The sequence below is a fragment of the Branchiostoma lanceolatum genome, chromosome 3 (genome assembly GCF_035083965.1).
Source record: "Branchiostoma lanceolatum isolate klBraLanc5 chromosome 3, klBraLanc5.hap2, whole genome shotgun sequence".
NCBI classification, from domain to species: Eukaryota; Metazoa; Chordata; class Leptocardii; order Amphioxiformes; family Branchiostomatidae; genus Branchiostoma; species Branchiostoma lanceolatum.
Window position 1 is genome coordinate 19797788 of NC_089724.1, and position 19069 is coordinate 19816856.

The 19069-nt window shown below is 38.0% G+C and overlaps 2 protein-coding genes across 5 annotated transcripts in view; one reads left to right on the plus strand and one right to left on the minus strand.

Moving 5' to 3' along the window:
- Positions 1–5919, minus strand: part of LOC136430904 (potassium voltage-gated channel protein Shal-like) — a 39942-nt gene extending 34023 nt beyond the window's left edge. Inside the window, exon 1 of the mRNA XM_066421987.1 lies at positions 5763–5919. The gene's annotated coding sequence lies outside the window, so the exon portion shown is untranslated. The remainder of the gene's footprint in view (positions 1–5762) is intronic.
- Positions 1–19069, plus strand: part of LOC136430907 (inositol polyphosphate-5-phosphatase A-like) — a 145846-nt gene that overhangs the window by 64216 nt on the left and 62561 nt on the right. The window lies entirely within an intron of this gene.

Genomic DNA, 19069 nt, shown 5'->3' on the forward strand with positions numbered 1-19069 from the left:
TAGAATATTCTTCAAATTTAAGTATAAAAAAGGCATACCTTGTTTGATGTATTATTTGTTTAAAATTTTGAAGTTAGCTAAAAAAAAAAAGTGAAGAGAGGCAGATGGGTCAATTTTTGTAATTTTGCTGATATATTGTGCACCTAAATTTTTAAGCCAGGTGCACATATTCCTAAAAATATGAGCCCTGGATTCTATGGAGTAGAGGCAATAAGATTTTTTTTCAACTGCACAACCTATGTTTTGTTGCAGTGAGAGTGTTGTATGTTACCGAAGCAGTGTACAGAATGCATGATAAGATTATATCTGTCCTTCATGATAAATGACTGAATATAGATATTAATACAGGCCAAATCCCCACAACTACCATTGTTTCTTGCCAACAGAGCAAGTTCCCTAGGCAGATTCTTAAGCAGATTCCTCTCACGTAGCCCAGGAAATGGGGTGAAGTGAAGATGAAATTGCCGTATGATGTGAAATTGTATAAGTCCTTGGGAAAGTGGATTGAAATGGCTGCAATAAGATGAAGATTTCCAGAGCACCTGTGACTGATGGCTGTCTCTTGGATATCGAAGCTTTGTGTGTTTGTCATGTCTTCCAGGGGAATACCCTAATAGTAGGTTCAACGAACGGGGAGGCATTCTCCACTTGTGATGTACGAGTACATGCAACAAGTCAAGGACACTGCCTTAATGTACTTAAGCTGAAACAAGATTGCTTTCACCAAACGAAGTGATGATGCTGAAGTAACTTTGGCCATGGCTGTCACTTCAACACCACTCATTGACCAGACTGCTGGCCTGTAGATTGACTGCATGGCCTTGATGGCAGATGATATGCAAATAAGGCCACACCAATATATCTTCTTGGACATTTGAAGGTGAAAATATAGCAAGCAAACATTATGAAAGCAGGGGGCAGGAAGGAAAACTTGACTATGACAGTCGCTGTATTCTGTATCTGTATAGCTGGTATAACCACCTTTCTGTGTAGCACACCAGCTTTGCAGGCATGCGGCACGGCAGCAGCTGTTTATATTACACTGAATGGCCTGTCCTACCTAGCTTTTGCACATCTGACTGCGACCGTTCCTTAAAGCTATTTATTGAGCATGAAAGTTCATCTGTACAGCTGTGTTGGTAGCATTCATTATTAACTAAGATTACTCTTTTCATCCAACACTGTAAAGAAATTGGGACTTAACCAAATTCACAGAATGGACCTGTCTACTTCTGGAACGTGACCTTTATTTAGTGAGGATGTGCCTGCATAAACCTGAGTGTACCAAAGCATAAGCCTGATTGACAGGCTTTGTTTCCATTATGTTTTTCCAGGTGAGCATTTTTTTAAAAATCCAAGAACCAACAAATCAAATCATTGTGGCCAAGTTACATACAAGTGAACTTTCTATTCATCAGCTTGTATCATTGCAATCAGGAAGACTTCCTACATTTCTGAGATTGTTCTCATCTCATATTAGAAAAAAGTTTTATCCAATTAATGTTCAGAATAATCATTTTGAAGCAGCCTTTTCTATGGTCCCTTTTGTTAAGAGGAGGTTGTTAGTATCCCTGTCTGATGATGTGATCCCCTTGGAGACAGATCCAGCATGAATATTGCATTACCTGATGGAGACCGAGATCAGAGGCATGTTGATTACCCATTAAAGTATCATCGCATCTTCAAAGCTCATTTGAAGGCTTGCTTTCATGCAAAATATGAACACGCCAGAGATTAGGTTGTACCAGACATTGCACAACGTTGTACTGTGTATTCTTGGGGTCAGTTTACGCAATAGATAGAAATGATAAACCTTTATTTGTACTAAGTACCAAGTCAATCAAAAAGATCAGACAGATCACAGGAAACACGTGTCTTGAAAGGTTGAGTATGGAAGGGGTATGAAAATGCAAAGAAATTGCTCTTGAAACTGAGCCAGGAAGTGGTCTCTCTTTGAAATGGAAGTAGCTTCAGAATCTTACATGATTGTATATCATATAGTTATGATCTTGACAATAACTTATGTGTAGGAAAAGTTAGGTTAAGTCTGAAGATAAAGATTTGTAGACCTGGAAGGTAATGTTGTGACCCAGTGCCAAATGGAAGGCTGGCCGTACCTCAGGGGGCTCTTAAACCTTGGTATTGACCAGCCTGGTGGCTAAAACTGCCTCTATTGTACCAGATAGGGATTAGTATTTAAAGAAGTGGTTTTATGGAAAATCAGTTTTAGAAGTATGAAGCAGTTAAGCTCTAGTAGTATAAAAGTTGTAAGATACCAACTGTACCAGCAACATCATGGCTTTACTTGAATTTTTGATACCGCAGCACATTTAGTACAAAGTGTCTCATGAATCTTTAAAGTTAGACCATGGTATTTCTTTCATACCCTGAAGGTGTCATGTAGACAAGAAAGAATAGACAGAAAACCAAGAACTATTATTGGAGTGGCCTACCTATAACATTAACTGCCCTGTCAAGTGAGACCAAATAGCCTATTAGCAATACATTCAAACCTGTACCACCTACATGTATATGTAAGGACCACCTGGCCAATGTGATCACTTTTTGGCAGTCCTTTAGATACTTTTTCCCATTGACACAAGCATTAAGAATCCTGCCTATAGTCACCACCTGTTGATTTTATTGGTCTCCTAAGTGGCCTTCCTGGGCAGGTTTGACTGTGCTAACATCAACTTTTGATGAGAATAGCAACCTTTTATGATCCGACAAGCAACCCATATCAAGTAAACGCCTGGGCAGCTATGGCTTTGATCTAACGCCATCTTGACAGCTTACACATTACCGTTTCCTCTTCTTCGCCCACTTAATGATTGGATGATTGCTCATGTCTGGATATTAGTACAGCCCTGTGTCTGCTTATTTTGAAAAACGACTGCTGCTGTCAAAGCCTCTTTCCACCTTAATAGGCTTTTCCCATTATCTCTGTCCCTAAAGAGCAAAAGTCCCTTATTATTTTCCAGTAATACAGCCTTGAAGAATGCCTGATATCCAAAGAACTGCAGTGAACTTGCACTACAGATGGATGGGCCACCTTAGCAACATGGCTCATATATGCACTGGGTATTATGCTGCATATTACACACCACTGTAAAAATTAAAGTGATAACACTCTGACTTGACCTGCTTCTGTCAAAAAGACATTTGTTCAAGGCCGACATATATTTCAGTGCCATGTCTTTCTCCTGAGATGTGTAAAAGGTTGCAGTGGTCACTAGCATGTAATGAAAGAAAGCTGGTTGAAGGCTTTGCTGGAACTGTTTGAATGGCAGTTATAACAATTGAGAATAAGCCTTCCAAATCAGTACTTTCCAAGCACTTTGTCGTCTTGTTATAATTATCATATATCATATTCCTTACTGCTGAAAGGTCCCAACAGTCCTTTGTACCAGAAAAAGCAACTTTACGAGGACTGTTTGTTATGATGTCAGCAAGTTTTCAAAGCCATGCTTTTCTCCTCAGGTGATGTTTTATTCATGTTCTCCCACAGGGAGTAACTAAAGGGGCAAGAAATACCACGACGTGAACATCAATTACAGTTAACATTATGACGGACAGAAACAATGGTGGATATATGACGTTCTTAATACACCTTAGGGTATAAAGTTGTTATAATATACAATTGTTAGCCAAGGTAATTCTTATAGGTTTCTTTCTCTGGGGGACCTTCTGGAATTTGGTTGGAAGGTCACAACTGTCAGTGGGTAAACAAGAGTATTGTACATTTGAATGAGGATTAACTGGTCTCACCGTCCATCCAGGGTTGGACAAGTCCATTAGCCCAGTAGCCCATGGCAAGTAAAAGTGCTGACTGGGCTAGTACGTGTTCTACCCTACTGGCCTGATCGGGCCCGTGCAATTTTTGCCATGGGTGTGATTTTTCCATGGGCAGATGTGGTTTGATATTGGTCCACTTGCCTGACTTGATTTCGCTCCCAGTGGCTTGCCCCACTGACCAGCCCTAGTGACGCCTGTAAAGCTAGGCGGCCTTGGCCCTCCAAGTATTTTTTGAAAATATGCAAGCATCATGAGCCATCGTCACCCAGTTCTGCTGAGACTAGAGGGATTTTTTTTTAAACTGAAAAATAAAAGGATTACATTGCTGGAAATAGAAATGCTTAGAAATATGTCATTTGAATTTTGGGCCATTGAAAAGTTGGTTAGGGCCAATCAGGGCTGTCTCCAGCTTTACATTTTTTCTGTCCCACTCATTGCTTGCAAGCCGATTTGTTAATTTTCATTGTTGAATTTGTCATTTTAAGCTTAAAAAATACATTTTCATCAGTTTTATCTCATGAAATTGATATTTTGGGGATGGAAGGGGTTGAATTTTTTTCTGTCCCAACAAGCAAATTTCCATCTAGTTTCGAAAGGATGGGTCCTGGAGACAGCCCTGGGGCCAATAGATTTTTTTATGTACCCTAATAAGACAAGTGAAGATTTTAAAACTTGTGCAACTCTCCCATCTCTTAGAGACCCTTGACTTGGTTTAAAACCTTGGTTTGAATTAAACCAGTTGCTCAGATAGGAATGGCTGCATAAGTGAAAATTTGAAAAGATAATGTAGAAAAGCCAATTGTCTTTTCCTCACTTCTTCACTCAGCCGGTTGACTCTTTTATCTGATTGTTTTGAAGTTTATAATATGTATTAAACAAAGCCACCCTTCTCTGGGTTATCCATATGTATCATTTTCCACGGAAGCGCATTTCCTTGTTTTGCCTCATCCTCTTAGTTAGGAGTCAGCACTATTGGAAAATACTTTGCTGTTAGAGTGGGAGAAATAAAAAGCTTACTGTTTAAGGAAGTAGATGATAGATGACATGCCCTTCTCTTTTCAAGTAAAGGTTATGTAATTTGACAAATGTGACACTTTTGGATTGATACTAGTAATAGAATTAAACATTTCTATATTGTCAGGCAAATCTAGACAGCAACAGTAGTTCTATCTGTGTAACATAGTGTGAATTGTCACATTCTGAAGTGATATTCATTCAGAAAGTCAGAAAGAGGGAGCTTGATAAACAGCTGAGCTGGAAAGTTGTACCTGTGCAAATAAGAGCATATGAACAGGTGCACATGTTATATACATGTCCGTAATCTGCTGTTGGAGTTTTGTTAAGTAGATGTGTTAACTACAACCGACCATTTTTTCCAATCTAAAATTGTTTTGATTCGATTTTATATCAAGGACATTGTTGCATGATACGGAAGCACAAAGAAGTAATTTCAATGTCCCTGAGTTGTTGTTTTTATATGGTGTTATTGCACAGTCTTAACTTGCATTTTCAATGCCATATGCCATCATCTTAAATGCTTGGTGTTGTAAAATGCAGGATAGGCATGAATCTTTATGCATGCTCTGAAATTTTTTCCAATTTAAGTTACTACTCTACACTGCAATGAAAACTTGTACAGTTACCATTGCAAATATGGGTTAATCTTTTCCATTTAGGGTCTTTTAAGACACATGGATGGTTTGTCTGAAAACAGCAGTTAGATTTAGAATATGGACGAGGGTTTTCATGTATGCAAGGCACATGATGCTCTATTTGAAAATCCCAGTATGACACTAACATTAAATTGCCAAGTCTAAGATTTATGATATGCAGCCTTGCCCAACAGCTAATGGTATTGATGGCCCTCTTAATCTGTGGCTGTTTTTCCGTTATAACACCCGGTTATACAGGAAACTGTTCAAGAGGCTAATTTTGATACATGATGGAGAAAAATCCAATCTACTTACCGAAGAATGAAAGCTTCCAGGTATGGTGGAAATACTTGCCCACGCTTTTCTGGGCAACAGGAACTAGACCCACTGGCAGAGCTTGGGAACTGTACACTATGTATTCCTGGCCTTTGTCATAAGCATCGGCTTTTAAAGTGGAATTAGGACTTTACCACTTTGATATGGGGGTGTCCATTGTATGTTTTACTTAATTCACGGAGACACTGCCAATGTCAGAGTTTATCAAGTGTAGAAACGACTTTTCGTTAATCTAACGACAATGCAATCTTTACTAAAACAATTGATTTGTCTGGAGAGAAGACTCATAATGTGGTTTGGTAAATTAATCATCCATTTCTATACCAGGAACCTTGTGAGTAACAGGAAATGTAACTCACGTTGAGTTTCAAAATGGATTTACTTTCGGTCATGTCTCTCATGTGATTTTATTTCAAAAGCAGACTCAAAGCTGTTACCAGATCTATTTGGAAGCATCATCCTGTGGTATGCCTTGCTCATGAATCATTGCCAAACATCCACCCATATTTGTACAAGCCACCTCGGCCACACGTAGCTTTAAAAATCTGGGACAAAACCTGAATTCATAAAAGGTGGACAAACATGGACCTCTCAGAGTGAAGTGCATTTGTAATCTACTGGGATGACCAAAAAGCTTACACAGTCAGGTTTTCATAAGAGCTTGTCCTTTCTGCTTTCCTGTACACACTGTTATCTCACTGAACACACCTTCATTAAACAAACTCAAGTTCATCCTCACACCAGGAAAGTTTCTGAACAGAGCTGTTGGTAGTAGAACATGGTGATGTCAGTTTTGTCTATGTTCAAGGTTTCTAATTCTAAAAGAGTACCATTCTCCCCAGGAGAGTTTCAGTACTACAGTACACCTGACTGTAGTGTGCAAAGTATCAAAAGGGTCTCCATGTTCTATCTGTATGATGAATTTATTTACATGTACTAAGTTACAAGATCAACTACATGTATCCATGTAGCTTTAGGCCAGACCAACTTATTCACCATAGCACTGTTTTCCATCTCAATTTGTTTTGAAGTGATTTATGATGATTGGAAAAAAAATAGTCTCCAACTAATGGCATCTTGAAACCCAGGCAGCAATGATGATGATGATGATTGGGTTGCTCCAGAATGATTAAATCAATAAACTCTAGCCATGTTAGACACTTAACCAAGAAACAACCATGGAGATATATTCCACTTACCCTGCAGGGAAAAAGAGTGCCATTAGTGAATCAAAATGTCCAATACGTGTGTCATTAAAGTCGGTGTGATAAACATTCTCTACCTTGATTAACTGTCACTGACAAAAATCCTGGAGTAAAATGTGCTGACGGTGCATTATACTTGGACGAAATACAAATATCTCCCTTTTGTGGCAAACTAAATGGTCTGAGTTTGCTCCAGGGCGCCCTTGTCTTCATGGATCAATAAGTAAAAATCGAAAGGCAGTGTCTATTATCGTCTAGTGCACTTTGTTTTGCAACATCAGAGGACAGTCTTTGGCGAAACCAATTAGATTCCTAACCTGATAGATTGTTTTCACGCCACAAGAGGGGATGTGGGGAAAAGTACCTCTTGCCTCGCTAGGAGTATTGAATATCACAGCACGATTAAATGTCGCTTTCAAGTGTGCATGTGGGGCCCAACCGTCCAAGTGAATGTCAGCTATATTAGATACATTTTCATACTTCATTTTCCATTTCCTAGCTTGGTGGAAAATTAACTTTTAGCATGAAAGTAGACTTCCTGTTATCCTGCATTAACCTTCTCTTCCCTACTTGGCTGCAGTAATAGGATTCCTGGTTTGTGAAGAAAATTGAAACTAACAGACCAGAAATATACATCTTATAAGGTTGTACCTGAGAGTGATTTAGCTGGTGTTGATAGGGGTTTAAGATGATGAATCGATATTTCCCAATGAAGCCAATTCCCAATGTGATGCAGGTTATTAGGCCATGGGGGCATCATCAATCTACACCTAAATATGGAATCCCACAATAAGAAAGTCACGCAAACTGACCTTAGCCAATGCTTTGCTGTTTATCATGAAGCAGACGTAATCCCTTTGAAGGTTTTAGATCCTTTTTCAATTACCACATTGCCAACAAGTGAATTTTGTATGCTGGCAGAAAAGTTTTGACAACAGAATTCTGTCGGCGTTCATCTGCACATTTTTCAGGACTATATGCATGGTGCTGAAAAATGGGCTGTTGTTGTAAGTCAAAATATGGGATGGATTACTGTAAATGCAGAATTGTTTGCGGTGGTTTTATGTTTCACTGCAAACTTGCCTTCACCAAGAAGGTAACATGTTTTTGAGATGTGTGTGTGTGTGTGTGTGTGTGTGTGTGTGTGTGTGTGTGTGTGTGTGTGTGTGTGTGTGTGTGTGTGAACAGCATAACTTGACAAGTTGTGGACAGATTTGGTTTGTTAGTTGGTGTTGGTAAAATAAAGAAATGATTAGATTTTGGGACCCCTAGCTGCTTTCCATGGTACTGCAGAAGGATGTCCTGTTTTGATATCTCGTGTGCGAGACATGCTATGGTCAGAATTTTTCAAAGATAATGGCAAAGAAAATTTTCATCCTTAATATTCTTAATTATGTTTGGTATTATTGGATACGTATAGATGACAGTTGCAACATTTTTAGTATTTTTGTACCATTTTATGCTTCCACAACCATGTGACAGAAAGCTACCATGGATCAGGAGGAGGACAGGAGGGTTACATTTCATGATATTCATGAAAAAAATCAATAGAGAAGGAAGATTTCCATCATGATATTGCTGATCCTTACTGAGACTCTTACCAACTGAAGATGAAATTAGATATAAATGCGATACTCCAATAAAATGCACCCTAAGGCAACGACTGGATCCTCAAGATCAATAACCTATTTTACAGGATAAAGGCTCGCTAATTGAAAATTTGATGAAGCTGAAGTTTGCCATTAATTCCCGTTGACTGCAGCACTTGGGGCACTAGTTAACCCTCTCCCTACAAACTGCCACAGTGTGTGGAGTTAGCCTTCCATTTGGAGAGGCTGCAAGAACGATTTTTGAAGGTCACAGGTCCTTTACCTTGGTCCCTTTTTTATTATGTTATTATGGCCTTATGAAATCTGGGTATGTGTGTATGACAACGGAATGGAAGTAATTCATGCACCAGGCAGTAAGATGGCCATGAAGATGATATATGCACAAGAAAAACAGACCAAAAATGTAAACTTTTGACCTGAAAAATAAGTTGTACCGACATTTTGCACTTGCACATTCTTCAATCCTTCCTACTCTGCCCTCAAGCTCACATATATACAATGTATATACAATGTACGTACAAAATATATGTATGCTTCGAGTATGATGCATGTACTAGAAAGATAGATTTGTAGGACTTTTAGATTCAGCAAATGTTTGTAGTGAATTGTGTTGAAGTCTTCGGTTGACACACAAATGACTTTTATACAAAGGAGTGAATGGCATGTTGTCAACTATGCATCAGTCAGCCAGCCTTTTTTGCTTTACATGACAAAAGTGGCAATATCATTATCTATACAAAAGTGGCAATATCATTATCAACCTGGGCCGGGATGAGGTTCGATACAGGTGTTCCGGACCCGACTATATTTAATCGTATTGCCTGGGTTTCAAAGTCATTTTGCACAGGCTTCCATTGAATGATTTGAAGGTGCTACGCGTGTGCCGTTAGCGCTGCTGTAGAAAATTTCAATACTAGATTCGGACGTTGGAATCAATGTTTTTGCAATTTTTGTTCCAGAACACAAAATTGTTTTAATTTCTGTCGCATTCACATCGAAATGTGTTTTTTGGGGATGGGTGGGTATACCTTACCTTAGACTAAAAAACAAGGCTGAAATAAACTTTATAATGATATAGTATATTTATCTATTTATAAATCTTAAGGGTAGTCCCTATAACAAGGTCTGCATCGCCCTCGGTCCTAGCCTTCCAGCGGGTACCTTGGGCGATACGGAATACACCATGTTGAAATAAGTTGCCACCCTGCTTGTGAGAATTTAAGAATGGATGTGTATGGCAAACGAAATACAGCTTATTTCAGCCTTGTTTACCAGTCGTTCAAATGGACAAGTTAAGACCAACACTTGGTGTGGTAATTGCTCACCCTGAGGCAAAGCTTTCCAACCAAAACACTGTCATTAGGGAATGTTTCCCTGGGGAGGGTAAGGGATTATTCCTCTGTACGTAAGAAGCAAACGGGTGACGAAATAATCCTTACCTCCGCCTGACAATCCCTCTTTCTGTCACTAGCCAGCTCCAAGCATAGTTTTCTGAACTGACTGGGAGTAAATGAGGGATTCTAGCAACATTGAAGTTCAAGGTTTATATTCTTGACATACACAATTTTTTAAAGCTTATTTGTGAAGTGGACAAAGGGATCTGTCTTTTTTAATGGTTGATGGTTCAAGTACACAAGGACAGCCAGAATTCCTTTTAACTAGTTGCAAATGCAAACTTGAATAAAGCAGCTTTTTAAAAACTGTTTGTATGTCTGAAGCTACTCCATGGAAAAGGGAAAAACTCATTCTTTAATGATAAGCCTTGCTGTTTTAGGCATCAAACAATTAGATTTGTTGCAGACGTAAAAAAAGGTGATAATTGAAACAATTTTTTACGCCCGTGCCATGGTGCGGTCGTATGGTTGGTTATTGCCCATAAGGGGAAACAAATGGGAGATTCTATGTGGATATCAGCTGAGTTTAGCCCTCCTGAGATAGATGCACATATATATCATATAGATTGCCATCACTGGCTATAAGTTTGCTGGAGATTAGCATCTTGACTTGAGCTCGCTTTTAGTGTCATTCTCTCCTTAGATGGGTAGTCATGGGTTTGTAATGACTCATAGGAGAGTTTATGATGATGTGGAATAGAACTACTTTCTTTGGCATTTTGAAGTATTTTCCATTGAATATGTTTGTTGTCCTGAAATGAAACTAATCATTGTTTCTCATTTATTCCATGTGCTGTGTCCAATGATGACGTCATCATTAACAGGTAGGTCAAAGGTTATACTTGAATACTAGCCACATATAACTGACTACATGTGCTAAGGATAACTTGTAGAATATGAATATGTCAGGTTTTATGATGCTCTTATTATAGTCTTGTATGTATTATATCTTGAATGTATGGCTATACAGGGGGTGGCTGTAAAGTCATATGTATGACACCTAAATGGGAAACCTTCAGATGTAAATCACAAACATAGTCCCAAGTGGTAGGCTAAGTAATACACTCTTCCTGTAGGCCTGTTAGATCTAGTCTGTCAAGCTGTCTCTCAGAAGTGTTATCCCACCATGCATGACTTTGATAGCCTTTAATGGAACCTGCCCTTTCCAGGGATAATGGGGGATGTCGGAAATCAGAGATTACCACATTTTAAGAACTGTGAAAGGTCAATCATTAAAGTCGTGACTCTGAGTTTCCTTCTCATCAGATCTCTGGCGCAGCTTGAGAGTCTTGATAGCATTTGTGTTTTGTCTAGACAGTTACATTTGAGATGCATAACAGGATGATATCTGTTTGATGGGGGAGAATACTTGAACATCAAAGAGACGATATTGTGGAAGATGTAAGTCAAATGAGAGGCGTGGGGTAATCTGTAGTTTTCGTGCAGCAGGGGCACTAAATGAATGAATGGATTAAAAAGGCATGTAGTTGTGATTTAGGAAAAGGAGGATTATTATGTGGTGTTATCTAAGCAACTTTGCTAGGGACTTTGTTGGCTACATATGCTTTGTAATTCATTTAGCAGCTATGATGAGGTTCAGGTAATGTTACTTGCATGTACTTCAGTAAGTCTACTGTAGGGAAGTATCTTCGAATCCTGTATTTCATTTTCAGCAATAGATCAACAACAGAAAGGCAGTGGAACCCACTTAGAATTAGAGAGCCAAGTCCTTGAATCCTTGTTAGTGCCTAGTTAGTGCCTCATTAAGCTCCAGGGCTTACATGTAATCCCTGAACTTCATGTACCCAGGGACAAAGATCCAGGGGGTATGCATGGCACAGTGCAGAATCTAATGAGGACTAAGCTAATCAGCAGAATTCTTGGAACTTGAACAGAAAAACAACCTTGGTCTACGTTTGTACATGTAGTACAGTGCCACAGTGGGGATTTGGAGAGCTCTAGCAGCATCTAGATCAATGCCATCATTGAGAAGTACATTGATTAACACAATAGGTTCTTCGTGTGCCAGAGGCAAAATGTCTAAAGATTCTCTACAGATGAAGTCACTTTATGTACCTGGGTTTCAGCTTGTACATGTAAAAGTTGATGCTTTGTCTCTTTTCCAATGCATTTTCTTCTGCCTGTGACCCTCCTATAGTAAATTTCACAGATTGAACTTATTATTGGTTAAATAATAGATATAAGAATATTGAAGAATGTAACTCTATCATATTCATAATTAATAGGTACATGGAAAGCCTTTTGCTAAACCCAAGGATGAACCATAGTAATGAGAAAACCATTTACCAATGTTGATCTGAAAGATAATGATGACAGAATCTTGAGGCAAGCTGTACAAAAGACGAAAGTTGACAAAGATTACCTAATGTCTAACACAGAGAAAGAAAAAATACCATGTAGCTGTTTTCAAAGCTTAATGTATGACTGATAATGAGGCAAAATAGAAAGCATGATATTGGAGGGAAATAACTGTAGTTTGAGGTCATTTCACAGTCAAGTTACACATGTACTATTTTAAAGATCCAAATCTTAATTCTGAAACCTTTGATCATTCATTCCTTTACATCCTAGCCTATGTGCTTTAGACTGACTCACAGCTTTTAGTTTTTTTGTGATATACATTTTGTATTTCAAGCAAGATGCTGTCCTGTCCATCTTAAATGTCAAAGACTTTTGTAATGCTGCTTTGTCAATTGGCAGTCCATTCCTGAACTGTGTCTGTTGGTAAGCCTGACTAGTACTTCATGAACAGTAAGTCCGAGCTGAATGTGTAATATACATTTAATTGTTTTGTAATGCATTTTAAGATGCCCAGCCTAACAGGACTTGCGGACTCCAATACTGAATACAGAAAATAATAATTAACATAACATATATACTTAATATATATATATATATATATATATATATATATATATATATATATATAACGTTTCTGTGTAAATTCTATCACAATTACTTGTTATTGTCCCCTTGTGCCATAAAGTCAGCATTAATTTAATAAATGTCGGCTTAAGTAATTGTGATAGAATTTACAGGTACAAAATCTGAATGAAATAACATCCAAATAATAGATGTAACAGTCAGTGCAATCCATTGATTTCATTTCTCTTATTCAAACATCAGAAAACTAAGCTATATAGTCAGATTTGGTGGAGCAAACAAGGTAGAGGAACTTTTGTGGATGCAGCTGTCCTTATTTCTAGAAGCGTTTCCAGTTCTCCAGATAGATAGATATCAAGAAGCTGTTTGTAAAGAACAGTTGGCAATTCAGCACCATGGACAGAACAGTCATTACAGTGTTGTTACAAGAAGTAGCTCTGCATAATGTGTTATCTTATGCAGTGGAGTATTCCTTTGATGCATCCTGATATTTGAGTCACCCCTTTGTACACAACACAACACCACACCACACATCACAACAAAACACAACACAACATAACATTTTAGAAAAACTTTTACGTTTTCTAAAGCATCTCTTATTCCCACGTTCACTACTCTGTATTGATCAGCTCCTTGTTATTCACAACTTAGAAGAACTCTAAATGTTTCTGTGGCTTATGTGGATTAAGCTATCAGTGTGTTTCTTTCGCCAGTTCTACTGGACACAGGTGCAGATAGCTTCCTCATGCTTTCAACATAAAGTCTTTCATGTTTGCATAAGAAAAAGAATGACCTTTTCAGGGAGAAAAGTGCTTTTACATGTTTAAGGCCATACATCAGGCCTTTTCATTCTCTGGTGAGGTAAGTCCCACTTTTGATTCAACAAAATCTCTTGAAGAAGATGGTATTTCTTCATGCCTGCATCACAGGAAAAGTGTCTTTGCAGAAGTGTAGGCCCATGCATCAGGCTTTATCCTTCTCATTCTCTGCTTGGGCTCTAACCTGTGGTACTTGTTATCTGGATTCACAGAAAGAACTATAAAATCAAGATGATCCTTGACAGAGAGCAATATTTCTGAACCACGCATATTTTCAAGGTTCATTGTTGATTTCTGTCCTTACTTGAAATGACATGGATTGATGACCTCCTTCTGATTCTTTTGTATAACTGATACCAAAAGCGACTATTCTCTTTCTATCATTCCCAGCAACAGGAACTTGTTGAGGCAATGTCCCTTGAGGGGTATTGTATTAGTCTTATCTAAGCAGAACACAAGGAGTATAGGATAAAGACCACAATCTGGATTTCTTCTGTTTTTCCATTGAGTACCACTGTGTGGGCTTAATTGGATGAAGATGTCAGTACATGTATGTGTTTTCTTCAGAATTATAAAGTGCAACCAGGCAACAAATGCGTTGGGAAGATATGGTATTAAGCCAAAAATTATGCCTTGATCCAAGATTTGAGCATGAGTTGAAACCAGACAAGTCTAAGTATTTCATTAATAGATACCTCTCATATGTAGGCCACAACAACTTATCTTCTATTTTCTCGGATACTTCAGCAAAAATTCATCAAAACGTCATTAAAAAGATGTGGGCTGGGAAGAAAACCTGAATCTAACTATGGTCAGGTCTAGAAATAACGTGTAACTTTCCCTTCAGACTCTGTTGTCATAATGATTTTCCAGTTGTATGTATCATTTTTTTTAATGAGAGAACCAAAAAATCAAATTGATATGGCCTTAGCTTCAATTAGCTTGCAAAGACAATGGTATGAAACAAGCAATTAAGATTGTATAACCTTGTTTTTAGATCCTATGTGCTCAGAATAAGTAACCTGTCCATCTGTTGCACACTGAGTGTGCCCAGAATGTGTAACGCATCCTTTTGCACCATGCGTGTGGACGATATGGTCGTCATCTCCAGTTTTGACCACCCCTGGAGATTCCCTAGCAATAACGTAGGGCTCAAAAGTTTTGTTTTGCATGACTTGTTTGCAGAAGAGCTTCCATATACATATTAAATATTTGAAATGTAAGTGTACCTATGCATTTACATGTATGTAACAACCTAACTGCATGCCCATGTGCAGCTGGCAAATTGCGCTATATTGTTGAAGACTGTTAAATACATTCCAATACTGTAGAGGGTAGAATTGTCTCTTTAATCATATAGTACATCAAGTGATTTTGTTGATTTTTTCAAAGCAACCGTAGAATTATTCACTGGCATTTCTGTTGGGTTTTTGATGATAAGCCTATGAAAATCCCTAACTTTAAAAGAAGTTAGTATATTTTAGTAGGTGTACAAAATGAATGCAGGTCTTGTCTTTCTTATACTTTTCTGGAATGCCCATATCTGTAAGGATTTGACACAGAATACCGACCTATAGCTTGTGGGGAAAAGTTGCATGTGTGTGAAGAAAACTGCATGTGAACTCATAACCCCATCTTCATTTTGCCCAAGCATGGATGTGCATCACAGTTTGCTTTGCAAAAGTGGTTTTGTCAGAGGAGGCCCCATCCAATTTTCTTCCCATTTCAAACTCGCTTATTTGAAGCACAACCTTGTATCCTTGTAGGTACTTTCGCCAGGGAGAAAAGTCTGGTAACATGCAATTTTACTGGTGATAGAAGAAAAATGTCTCATCCCTTGAGAAAGAAATTAGGAGCTGCTCTACTTTGTTGAGGGCACAATGACAATTCACTCATAGTTCTACTTGAAAGTATGTTCCACTATCTCTTATCAAAAGCTTTTGGACGAGATGGAACATGAAAGAGTCATGGTTGAAATAACACTCATTAACAGTCATTTCTTTGTAGACAGATTGTTACAAGGCACTGGCTAAAAGCCCTTTCCATATTACATGGGTTTTGTTTCTGCCATGATTGTGTGGAGAGTTGTGCCCTTGAAAGTAAATCATGCAGCATTTTTGAAGGACTAGCCTGTAATACATGATGTACATTGTATTCTGTGCTATTCAAACGTCTCCAATCAGTCACTGACAAAAGGCAGTGAATGCCGTCCAAAATGTCTGACCATTTCCAAATCTTATCCATTTGCTTGAATAACTGTTACCTGGTGTATCTTATAAGTATCTGGATGTCTAACCTTCATCAATGTCTCCCATCAGTTTCCTCTTTGAGAAAATACTATAAACATTTTGAAAGTGAACTTAAATCAAGCAGATTTTCTACACTAGGTATATAGGCCGCACCAATTTAATTTGTTGCTTCTCGGATTTTTTCAGAAAAAATTGGAGCCACAGGACGGAAAAAAAATTAAAAGAAATTTTTGGGGTATAGTCTGGAGTGAATACATAACATAAAGAATAAGAGGATTATTCAGGTTTCAGCTTTGCATGGCTCATTTTATGCAATGCACCCCTTTCTTTGATCTATAGTACTATAATATTTCAGTAGCAAAATTACCTTTTGCCATGTACATGTAATATATGGATTGATATTGAGAAATTGTTTTAATAAATGAAAAATTCTAACTTAATGTGACCACACTTTTTTGTATGTACATGTACGTACAATGTATGTGCAGGCCTTTATAATCTATTTTGGTGGCTATCAAGCTTTACAACAGAACCTATAGCAAAATTTGGAGTTAAAATTTGTGAAAGGGAATAGTGACCCAATTTTTTTTTTTCAAAATGGAAATAACAGGACAGGCTATTCCGAGAAGCAACAAAATAAATTTGTGTGGCCATAGCAACCTTTCACCTTTTTGGCTAAAGGATGTATTTCACTGGTTGTAAAACATTTGGATTTTTCTCTTTTCTCATATATTTCCATCCTGTTGATGGACAGGAAGACAGGATTGGGCCAAGTGAATGTAGCTCAATATATTTTCTTCCTAACTTTGACTTTTTAAAAATTGAGAAAAAAAAATTCTATAAAGGGCAAGCCTTCTTTGTCTGAAATGTTACAAAATAATTCATGTACAATGTATCTGACTTGGTATCAAATCATTGATCTGAAACACGGTTCTGACATCAAATCCATAAACCAATTTGATGTAAAAAGGGTCTCTGCTATACTTGACCTATTTCTGTCATTGTGACTGTATAGGGTGATATGATATCTTATGACCAGGCTTAAGGTAATGGCATATTTGGGTCTTAAGTGAGATGGTCTGCCGCTATCCAAATGAAAACTCCAATAGGGTACAGTATATGTGCATAAAAATCTACTTTCAATTATTGCACTTCAAGGTACAGTGCTATTAAGTTGTCTTCAGTTCATCTGATGATTCCATCTGAATTTTATTTATAGCTAGCTTTTCTCTGTGATACTGGTTCACGCATCTGCTGTGCAGGTTGATGCCTGATTGTTTTGTCTTGAATGGGGCGAAAAGCAACGTAGACTGAAATTGTCCTGGTTTCTTTTGTAGGACAACCGTGAGCTTGATTGATTCTATATCCTCTCCAAGCTGTCTTTAGGCCTAAATTGATATAATTCTTGATGCTTTCAAATTACAATAATGTTTTTTTGACCTTTATTGGTTGTGTACCTGTTTATATTGCTTTTAAGAAAATGGTATTGAATGAGGTATGGTGAATGCAACATTGGTAATTGATAATTGGCAATACCGCTAGAATTGCAAACTTGAAAGGCACTGCCTAAAAGGTTTGATAACGAAGATGACCAGGTCAAAACCTTTCCGTCCCTTATTGGAACAATGTTACCACATCATGGGAGTGTTGCACTACAGTGATGTACAATGGCATATGTCATATCCCTTTTTCAGTTCAGTACAATAATTCACAACTAAATAAAGTTTGTTTTGCTGTCCCCCAACTGGACTCAAGGTGTGTTCATTCATTAAAAAAACTCCTTGTTGTCGTCACTACCTCTGGTGCTCTGATGTACAAATGAATACCGCCATATTTATTATCCACAGTTCTTGATCTACATGTATAGCCAAGGTCAACTTTATATTAATGAAATATGTTCTACTCGTGCAACAACCTTATTTTTCTACCGAAGCGCTTCTGCATGTAGCGTGGCACTAGACACTATATTTACTCCTTAGTTGTTTTTTGTGAAAATTTGGAGGTCATAACTTTAAAGTTAGGTCATAACCGCTCGACTGAGGAAAACTTGGAGTCTGACAAGGGAGGGGTTCTTCCAAAGGAGTGATGATACCCTGGAATGATGATGATGAATTTTAAAGGTGAAATTCTTCTTGGAACTTTTCCATGGTGAAGTTTGTGCTTTTTCCCCCAAATCCCACACCAATGGATAATCATCTTCCCTATAGGAAGTTGGGAGGCCAAGATGAACAATTATGTAGTCTCCAACCAGACCCAATAGATTGCAAAGACCGTATCCAACTGGAAGAAGGAGCTTATAGTGCAATCTTGGGTGGCTATGAGACTTGGGTTGGCAATGAAAACTCCTTCTGCCTGTTGGATACGGTCTTTGCCAACCCGTAGGTCTGCTTGGAGACTACAATTATGGCCCAAGTTTGTCAATGTTGTTTTTAAGATTCTAATTGTAAAATGTACCCGCATGACTTGTTAGGAAGTTATGAAAGCTTGCTAATCAGCCTGTGTTTCATAGCCTGAAGCACCTGAAGACTCCCTTGGTAGTGATCCAAAAACATCAGACTTCAGAGGAGACATCAGGGACCCATTAGGATCTGGATGTTCTTTGACTAAATGGAGGGGTCTTGCCCACGGGGTTAGCAATCATATTGCTAAAATCGATGGAAAATGGATATGCTGAACAATTCTCTAAGTTATTCTCAAAGGTTTTGTGTGAACACTCTCCCTACAAGGGTAGTCTTTTGGCACCACATTATATTGGTTACGGAGTTATGGAGCTGGGAGAGGGTTAAAGTTTGGACCTGTACAGCAAAATTACTTATGCCCAACCCCATGAATATGTTATGTGCCACACTTACTGAATTACTGAAGAGCAATTTCCCTGATTGGCTAACATGCTTCTACTTAATTGCCATCAATACTGTATAAGCTGTTGAAATTTGTAGCTGTGTACTAATGAACTATGTATTCTTTAAGTATTTTTTTCTTTTACTTGTTGTAACAAGGTGTGGAATGATCAAATACCTTCTAGGCTGTATTGTAATGGGAATATGTTAGACCATCTTGATTTGTACGTGTAATGAAATACATTCTTTTAGAAAAGTTTTCTTTT